Source organism: Panthera tigris, chromosome C1 (genome assembly GCF_018350195.1).
Source record: "Panthera tigris isolate Pti1 chromosome C1, P.tigris_Pti1_mat1.1, whole genome shotgun sequence".
NCBI lineage: Eukaryota > Metazoa > Chordata > Mammalia > Carnivora > Felidae > Panthera > Panthera tigris.
In genome coordinates, this window is record NC_056667.1 from 205,678,174 (window position 1) to 205,688,609 (window position 10,436).

General features: G+C 42.6%; 1 long non-coding RNA gene across 1 annotated transcript; it reads left to right on the forward strand.

The window, feature by feature from the left end:
- Positions 1-998: 998 nt before the first annotated feature.
- Positions 999-8,345, forward strand: LOC122241464. The gene is made up of 3 exons (XR_006221632.1): positions 999-1,317; positions 2,675-2,861; positions 7,916-8,345. It is a non-coding gene; the product is annotated as an uncharacterized LOC122241464 (long non-coding RNA).
- Positions 8,346-10,436: the final 2,091 nt, after the last annotated feature.

Below are 10,436 nucleotides of genomic sequence, written 5' to 3' on the forward strand. Positions count from 1 at the left end.
TCATGTTATGTTCTCTACAATGTGCCAGGCATTATGCTGATTGCTGGACGGGCCTTGGGGCACAAAACGCAGTCCTGCCTTCGCAGGGCTTATGACCTAGGATCAACAGGAAACAGGCAAATAAATAAACCTATCATCAACTGTGGTTGGCTCCAGGAGGGGATCAAATGGGGCTCTGTGACAGTAAAACAGCAGCAACAACAACAACAACAGCAACAACAACAACAAAACAGTGGCATTATGATAGATGGCGCAGGAGGGCTTCTCTGTGGAGGTGAAAATGTAGGAGAGAGAGAACCAACCACATGGAGAGGAGGATGGGTGCTCTAGGCAGGGAAAGAGCCGGTGTGAACACCATGACTCAGAGGGCAAGCCAGAATTTTAAGAAGAATATTAAACTGTGAATCATTGATTCTTCCTGAATCTTCAGCAAATGTCTTCAGGAATCGCGTTCATCACTAGGTGATTTATAGTTTTCGTAACGGTTGACTAGTTCTTGGGCTGAGGGACACATGAGTAGGATAGGAAGCATTCTAAAAATATTTTTATTAACCTTATTTTAAGACATTGCAGGGGCGCCTGGGTGACTGAGCTGGTTAAGCATCCAACTCTTGATTTTAGCCCAGGTCATGATCTCGTGGCTCGTGAGATAGAGCCCCGCATCAAGCCTGCTTGGGATTCTCTCTGTCCCTCTCTCTCTGCCCACAGCCCGTTCACACACATGCGCGCATTCTTTCTCTGTCTCAAAATAAATAAATAAGCTTTAAAGAAAGAAAAGCAATTGCAAACTGAAGGGGGGACAAAGGAAGTTCTTGAGGTCTAAATGAAATATAATTTCCCATTAAGTAAGTTATAAAATATTTAATTTGAATTCTAGGTATTTTGTCTCGCTCATCTTTCCGTTCTTACTACACTTCTGAGTGCCTGGGTTTCAAGTCTCCCATCAGCAGACATCTCAGAGAGGGGTAATGTTACCTGGGGAGAAGAAGTTTGGCAAATGTGCTCTGGGTTACCACAACCCGCAGGAGTCCTCAGCAGTATCCGGGTAGGAAAGATGACGTTAGCTGAGTTCCGAGTTTACCGTTAGCTCTCCAGCACCCGTGCTGATCAGGAAGTTAGTGTCTTTTGTCCTAGCCATCCCTTGTGTCGGCCTGCTAACCTCTCTTCCTTTGGGAAACTATCCCTCCTGCCATGTTGCCAGGTCATTGGCTCTGTTTGCCTTGATTCTAGGGTGGGTGCAAGACCTAAGATTGGCCAATCAGAGTAGACTATTCCTATGGCCGCGGTGATTGGTGCAGCCACGAGCAAATGCCTCAGGTAAGGGCCACCAGAACTTTTCCATCAGATTTGATGTGTTAAAGCTGGAAGAGATTCTCTCCTTCTAGGATCAGAAGCTTTAAGGACAAAATGGCTTTAACTGTGAACTGCCAGACAGAGAAAGACACTGAGATTAACACGCAGCAGAGGAGAATAGAAAGAGGGAAATGGAGAGAAGGAGGGAGAAAATTCAGGCCTCACAACCTGGGCCCGTGATCTTCCCATGTATGACGAAAGATGCATTTCTCAGGCTTCCCGGACAACACTTTACCATTTTTGGTTAAGTGCTAGTTTGAATTGGGTTTGGATCTCTTGCAACCGATAGGTTTGGATTAACACCACTTCCAAAAAGTGTATGTATATATGTATATGTGTGTGTTTATATGTATTTATGTATACATATATGAACTTCTATCTAATTTGTATAGCAAGATTTAGTATAAATGATACATATATGTGTGTGTATACATATTTATGTATATTTTATTAAATTATACTATTAAATTATAAATTATATTAAATTATATAAATTATATTTATATTTAATTTATATAGATGTATATATACATAAATATATACACACACACATATATATATGTACATATATCATTTACACTAAATCTTGCTATACAAGTTAGATATAAGTTCATGTAAACTTTCCATTCACCAAACATTTCTCTTATGTAGGACAGTTAGATAGTTTACTTGGACTCCAACTTGTAAGAGAAAACTTTTAGTTCTTTAAATACAGATTATCATCCAGAAGAAAAGTCAAAGGGTATGTTTGCATCTTTGGTAAGAACACACGGTGCTAAGAATGAATTGCTTAATGGGAATTAACTTTCCTTTTGAATGTACTTTATTACAACCTTATTATGTAACTGGAAGTATTATTTTCAGATAAAGCCCTGTTCTCATCTCTAACCAGAAAGCCTTTTTCTTAGGTTGAGAAACAAGCAGAATTTTTTTTTTTTCTATTTCCTGGATTTAAAAAGAAGACTCATAAATTGGAGGGGTTGGTGGTCTGTGTCTGTGACTTATGCAAACTGCTTCCATGTTTTCCTGAACCATCAAAAGACAAATCGCTGTTGAAAATAGCAGGGTTGTTTCCAGGCCACTTAAGCCAACCCTGAAGATGAGTCATTAGATTTAAACCCCAGGAAGTGAAGACTCAGAAGGAGAGGAGATGGGTCCATGACCTTCTTTTCCATCCTTATCCACCACAGTAAAGAAAGAGAGCCCAAACCAGGGACAAACTGGAAACTGTGGGTGGGGATGGGGAGGTCTAACTTCAGACCTACTTCTACCAAGGTTAGGAAATGAAAATGCATTAACCTCTCTCCGTTTCCTTCCTCAGATAAGACTGTCTCAGGGTTCTGGTGAACCATAAAAAAATCTTGGATTTGATACAGCTGCCAACAGTAGCCATTTTTAGTGATCCTAACACTCAAGGCCTTGAAATTCCACCTAAGGAAAATGCATTGAGTCTTTGGGAAAATAATAACCATTTGGCTTTGGAATCCAAATTGTATTTCTTCAGTCAGGTGGGTCTGGGAAGTCCTGGAACTCTGTTTTTTTGGAGTAGTCCTAGGTTTTTCTGGGTGTGTTTTCTTCCTCTTTAGTCCTTTAGTGAAAATGACCAAATACACTATTATAAAGCTCTGGGGGCAAGTCAGAAAATATTCAAGCTGGAGGAGAAGTTAACCTTTCCACTTTCTGGATGAAAAAAGAGTGACTCACAGCAGTTGTGACATTTGTCCGAGGCCTCACAAAGGTCTGATAGTTTTTAGGGGTGGCTCCATCACCCAATGTCTGCATCAGCCTTTTTTAAAATATGTGCATTGGAATACTGGTGAACAGTTGTTTTGTGCAAAAAGAGTTTACTAAACAAATGAGTTTGGGAAATAACATACTGTAGCTCTTGGAGCATACTAATGACCCAGATATCTTATAGTTAAAGAAAAAAAAATCATTTCCCTACATTTATCACAGAGTTTGCCCAATATATCTGACCAAGGAACCTTGTTCTCTGTAACATCCACCAACTTGAGTAGAATAAGTTTTCCGTGCAGGAAAGACTGATAGGTCTGTTTGGTGTTTCCTCTACCAGTGAACTCAGGCTCCTGGGTACATTTTTGACTTTGCTCTGGCCTTTATTGGGCTAGTTTAGCTTTTATTTAAAATGCTAAATTTACAAATTAAATTTTCAATGGAGGAAACGTTTTCAAGCATATTCTTTCTGGTACTTTTACAGCACAACTTAGGAAATAACCAAAGTGCCCTAACTCAACGAAATTCAGCATGTGGTTCTTGGAATCAAATAATCTGACAATTAACTGTCTGAGTAAGCTTGAAATATGAATCCATGAGTCAGCATGACCAAGCCAGCTCTTCATGGGTGTGCCTAGCAGACCAGGAGTTATTAGTACCCCTGAGTGGACCTGTTAGCAACATCTTACTGAACATCTTCCAGTGAAATTGCTTCATATATCTAGGGCTTACCAATTCAAATACCTTGAGGCAATAGCACATATGGGTAAGATTATAATATAGAGTGGTAAAGGTCATGTTGAAGTGGGGAACACTTGACCCCTAAAAGAAAAGAAAGCTTTTATACTATGTCGTCCAAACAAAGTTAATTTGGGGGAAGAATTGATTTCAAGCCATGACAGTGTGTACCCCTGTCTCGACCTTAAAAGGAGAGGCAAGATTTCAGGAACAGTAGCTAGAATGACCCTAGAAAATAGTGGCATTTTGGTAGCTAGTAAGATTAATGGAGTCATCGGCTTATCAACATCATGATTTATAATTCACAGTTACAATCTCTGAGCTTTATCTTATAAACAATAGGCAGATTTTCCATTCCCATGAAATTGGCAAGGAAGGAAATACATTTGGCATCCAAACTAGACTGATCATTATCAATCCTTCCAATGATTCAGAAGACACTAGAGGAGGCTGGCAATGATTCCGGGGCATCATTTTGGCATTGCACCAGGGAAACGCAAAGAGGGTCACATGTAGACATTTTTCATTTGACGGTAAAGTGCTAATAGGAAGTTTGCTGTGGTAAGATTAAACCTGTGGAATGTTCTGAGCAAATCAAATCACCATAATTTAAAACAAGAGAAGATTGCTAAAAAAGCAACCGAATAGGTGAAAATCGGCATTCACCTAGAAAATTAGAAGGACATGCGTTTATTTTGTTCATAGGAATTGCCAGAAAACTGCTGCAGAGAGCAGGAAAGCAGGTTTCAGGAGAGAGAGGGTTGCTATTGAAAGGTAATTTCTTTTTGGAAGAGGTTTTAAATTAGGATAAATACCCATCATCAGCAATCGTGAAAGTGCCTGCCTTCCTAGACCCAGAAAGAGCCATGATCCATGCAGGTTGTGTTCTGATTCAAGAGTATTACTAAGCATCTTCTAAGAACTTCAGAACGAGGGAAAATCCATTTGTGAGTTTTCGAAGGATACTGATGTTTCTTCTTTGGCCTCAGAAAACCTCCCACAATGCTCATTACTCTGTCAGACCTAGAGTAGGTGCTCCACACACAGAAGAAATGTCTTCCCTGGCAGAACAATATTTGCTAGCACAGACCAAGCCCTTGCTGTGTACGAGCAAGAGCACTGAACTGGGTGCTTTATGTACAATGTCATTAATTCAGAAAAAGTGGGTACCTCATCCAAGGTGACATGACAAGAGTCGAGCGCTAAGGCCCATATGCTTTTCAACATAGTCTGTAACTAGATAGGAGTTTACAGCAATGGGTTGGGGGGAAGGAGTAGCTATAATCTATGGAAGTTATTAGACTATATTGGAGAAGGTATAAGTTGAGAAGAGACTTGAAGAAAGAAGGAAAGAGTTTGAGAGAGGAAAGGGGGTGTTACAGATCAAGATTAGAAAGAGCTGAAGGTCACCCATCCTATCTGTGCTTTAAAACCAAGTAATGCAAATATTTGTAGCTATGAGGCTGGGAACCCGTGGCGAGCTTGGTTTAAGAGCATGTAGTGGGTTGAACAGTGACCTCCCCCTACTCCCCAAAAAGGATATGTCCACGTTCTAAACCCTGGAACTTTAGAATGTGATCTTAGTTTGGAATAATGGTTTTGCAGATGTTAATTAAGATAAGAGTATCCAGATGAGATCATCCAGCATTAGGGTGAGCCCTTAAAGCTAAGGATGAGTGGCCTATAAGGGACACAGAGGGGAAAGGCACGTGAAGACGGAGGCAGATATTGAAGTGATTTGTCCATAAGCCAAGGAATTAATGGCTAGAACCACTAGACGTTAGGAATCGAGGTTTAGAACAGGTTCTCCCTCAGCATCCGGAAGCAGCCAGTCTTTCTCGTGCCTTGATTGCAGCCTTCCGGCCTCCAGAACTACAAGAGGATACACTTCTGTGTTTTCAGCCACCAGGTTCATGGTGATTTGTTTTGGAATCCCTAGGAAACTAATACAGGGTGCCTGTCAATTTTGTGTCGGTGGACCTGCTTCCTGTAGCTCCCAGGGTTCTCTCGGGGCTTCAGGGATCATCTTCAGAGAAATGATTTGATAACGGGGCAACTAAGCTGGATAGTCTTCTTTGGAAGCTAGAGAAGATGCGTTCCTTAAAGTGACCTCTTGGGCGGTAGCGTTTACGTTCCCACTACGAAGCTGTCTAAACTGGCGCTTGGAAGCAGACCGTTCGTTTGAATTCCTCAACTCCTCATCTTGGTTCTTCTTTAGTTCCACCTATGGCCTCACCTTAAACAATTTATTCAGTATCAGTCCCCTGGCTGGCAAACCGGACGGCACCGTCCGCTGCCTTATTCAGCCGTTGGCCGGAAAGACGGAGTAGTCCGCATTTAGGAAATGTCACAGGTTGAGACACACGAAGCCCCAAGAGGCAAGTGTCACAGCTGCTTTCCAGTGTCTCTAACCCGGAGGCTGTCTTAGATTTACCCTTCCGTGTTACAGAGTTGGTGATGCCACCCCACGAAGGGTTAATGTTCTGGCACCAAAATATCCCGGCCCAGACTCAACGACGCGTGTCTCAGTGGACACCCGCGGCAGGTCTGCTATGGAAACAAACCCCCGGGGCTCTTAGAAGATGCTCTGAGATACGCCTTGAGTGTGGCCACAGAGTCAGAACAGACATCCTGGGTCTGCAGTGAACTGAAGCACTTTTTCCCAGTGGGCAGAGCTGCCTCGTCTGTGCCACACTAACAGGTTCCTGTGGGTGAGAGGCACTGAAATCCAGCACGCGGATATGGACAGGTATGAAAATGAAGCATGTCCTCCCCATCAGAGATTCTGGGCTGTGAACTGTCCAAAGTCACCTATTATCACACCATTTTATTTCCTCTTCCACTCTGTTCTCATAAGGTTTAAATAAGGTCTTATCTCTGTGGTATTTCATCCACGGTGCTATCTTGTGAGAACATCTGCTGTAAACATTTGCTAGCAATGGGGAGAAATGTGCTTTTCGCCGGTGAAGAAACAGCGCTGTTTCCACCCTTGTTGATGCCAGAAAAAAAAAAATCCAATTTACTCATTCATTCCGATTTTTCAGCAAATATTTATCAATAGCCCCTCTGTGCAGTTCTCGTTTGGGTATTAGAGAGAGGGCAGGGATTTTAACCAAGTTTTTTCTCATGGAGCATGCAGTGGAGAGACTGACAACGCACAAATAAATAGGGGGTTAATCATTCAGGTGGCGATACAGGGCTCTGAAGACAAACCAGGCAAGATGAGCGGGGAGGAGGTTGGTGGGGGTCTTCATTGGCTCAGGCTGCCCTAACAAATTCTGTAGTGTGAGCGGCTTACACAACAGAAATTCACTTTCCCAGAGTTCTGGAGGCTGGGAAGTCCAAGATCAGGTTACTGGCTGATTCAGTTCCTGGTGAGGACTCTCTTCTTGGCTTATAGTCAGATACTTCTTCTCATGGTGGAGAGAGAGGGGGGCCGCTTATAAAGACACTAACCAGCTTGAGTGTCCGTCCTTATGACTTCATTCGACATTAATTATTTCCTTACTCCAAGTACAGTCCTAATGGAGTGAATCCTGGAGGGACACAGGTCAGTCTATCATGCTGCAACAATGGAAGTTGCTATTTTGTATTGGATGGTCAGGATAAACTCCCCTGACATTTGATCTGAGAGCCAAAGAAGTGAGGGAAGGAACCTTCTGGATAGCTGGAGAACCCTCTCCAGACCAATAAAAGAGCCAAGTGCCCAAAATAAGTATGTGGGGAGGGGGTGAGTTTGAGAAACAGTTCAGGGACCTGTGGGTGCACAGTGCATGAGTCAATGAGAGAGCGCAAGGGGTTAGCTCAAGAGAGACTCAAGGATTGGAGCAGATTGTCCACCACTTTGTAGATCATTGTAATACCCCGAGCGGAGGAGTGACATGATCTGACCTAAGCTTTAGAAGGATCCCTGTGGTGGTGATGGTGTGCGAACTTCTCTCTTCCTTTCTCTAGTAGTGGGTCTCAAAAAATGACTCACAATAATTCTTTCCCAACCTGTACATGTCTACATCTCCTCATATCAAGGAATAGAGCTTATTTCCTCTCCTCTTGAATCTGAGTTGTTCTTATGATTGGCTCTCACCACAAGAATGCAGGGGAAGTGACATAATTAAACCGTGGAATCCAGAACTGAAGAAGCTGGATTGTTTCTGTTTTCATCGTCTTGAAGCTCAGCTGCCATGCTATGAGGAGCCCAAGGCACATGGAGACGCCACATGGAGGAAAACAATGAAGCTTCAGTCAGCAGCCCCAGGGGAGCTCCAGATAGTAGTTGGCAATACTGGTCGACTGTCCTCTCGGACTTTCCAGCCCAGCCAGCTCCCCACATGCCTGTAGCCCCAGCCAATATCATATCGAGCTGAAGAGCCACTGCTCACCCCAGCCAGTCAACCCATAGAGTTATGACATAATAAACATAGTTGTTTTTTTTAAGCCACAAGTTTTAGAGTGATTTCTTATGCACCAATAGGTAACTGAAACACTATTTCTCATTCCCCTTTCCCTTCCCTCTCCCTCCTTTCCTCTTTTCCCTCTTTACCCCTTCCTTATTTCCTTCTTTTCCTACTCCCCCTTTCTCCCTCCCTAACTTCCTCCCTCCCTCCCTTCCTTCCACCTTGCTTCAATTTATTTTTCCTTCCTTCTTTTTTTCTCTTATCTCTCCTCTTCTCTCTCATGTACTGTCATTTGTTCATTCTATGCACCTATACTGAGCCCACAAAGAAAAACTAAAGGCTAAATTCTTATGTCTAAGAAAATATTTAATAAGGGAGGGAGATAGCTAATGAGAGAGAGAGAGAGAGAGATCTACCTATATATCAGAGAAAAGAAGAAAAAGAATTGGGAAAAATATAAAAATTAAAATAATGTATTTTTAACAGTTCTTGGTCTGAGATCAAGCTGGCTGACCCAGAACCTACTCTTGGATTAGACATGTGTGCGACTTTCCCAGGGCTTGGGGGAGCACTGGAGTGTCTCACCCTTCCTACAGAAGAGACTAGGACTCTGAATAGCAGGGCATAGCTATATTAAAATCTTGACTTTAGTTACCCAAAGAGTAATTAGTTTTCTATTGATGCATAACAAATTTCCAAAAATTTAATTGTTAAGACAACACCCATTTATTAACTCTCAGCATCAGAAGTCAGAAGGCACATGCCGTGTTTTCTGCTGAGTCTCAAAGGGCTGTAATCAATATGTCAATCAAGCTGAATTCTTGTTTGTAGGCTCTAGAGGAGAATGCATTTCAAGTTCATTAGGATTATTGGCAGAATTCAGTTTCTCGAAGTTGTAGGATTGAGGTCTCCATTTCCCTGCTGGCTTTCAGCCAGGGGCTGTTCTCATCTCTTCCAAGCCACCCACGGTTTTTTGCCACATGCCTCCTCCCTCTTCCGTTAGTAAGGGTGCAGGGCATCCTTCTCCAGCTCCCAATCTCTGACTTTCTCTTCTATGATAAGCTGGAGAAACTCTCTGCTTTTAAAGGGCTCATGTGACGAGGTCAGCTCCACCCAGATGATCTCCGTACCTTAAGGTCAATGATGCCATATAACATCACCTAATCGTGGGAATAAAATTCACCGTATTCACCATGAACTATGCATACTGGGCTTGGAGGAAAGGATTGTGGGGACTATGTAATAAATCTGATATACAGTACCAAAACTTGACAATTATTAGTGTTTCAAAAGGCTTAGCTCTTTGTGGAGGAGGAGGGCCAGACAATGAAGCAAAAGTCTACATGGACTATGTTTGAGTTCTATTTGAGTACGTGAGCTGATATGCATAGAGACTTGTTTTTTGACTAAGGAAAGAAAGAGGAGAGCCTTTGTCTTGTTTTTACCGGTGGGTGTCCATGAGTGGAGAAAGAGAATAAGAGAACAACTCAGCCTGTACATTTCCCATCACCACCATGAACTGACTCTGAACGGCTGTAGACAAAGAGCATCAGTGAGAAGCAGAAAGTGACTGAGTTCAGAGAATCAGGAAGAGCCCGATTCTATGAGTATTTTTTTCAGAATTTCAGTAACAGAGTGTGGAAAACCTCAGCTGCCCTTCCAACATGCCCCAGCCCTCCACACCTACGTTAGCTTTAGCGTCCAGTATCAAAGTGCCCAGAAGAGCCCTGATGTGGTCAGTGCTCCAGCCCTCACGACGGCAGGGGAAAGGTGGTGTCTAGGGCAATCCTGGTCCATAGTTCTGTACTGGGGAGGTACGTTTGAATGGCTTTTTTTAAAAATGAAAGTTTTATTTTTATGGGGCACCTCGGTGGCTCAGCTGGGGAAGCGTCCGACTTCAGCTCAGGTCATGATCTCTCTGTGCTGACAGCTCGGAGCCTGTATCCTGCTTCAGATGCTGTGTCTCCCTCTCTTTCTGCCCCTCCCGCATGCATGTTCTGTCTGTCTCTATCAGAAATGAATGTGTTAAAAAAGTTTTAATAAAATCAAGTGAAAATTTCATTTTTAAAGAAATATCAGTGGCATTTTATAATCCTAGCTCAGAGTGGGAATCATGAAATTAATTTCTATTTTACCGTCTCCTATTCCTAGAAATAGTCTTATAGTTTCCCTTTCTAGAAATGGCAATAGAACGTTCACAAGCTTATTTTGCTTCCT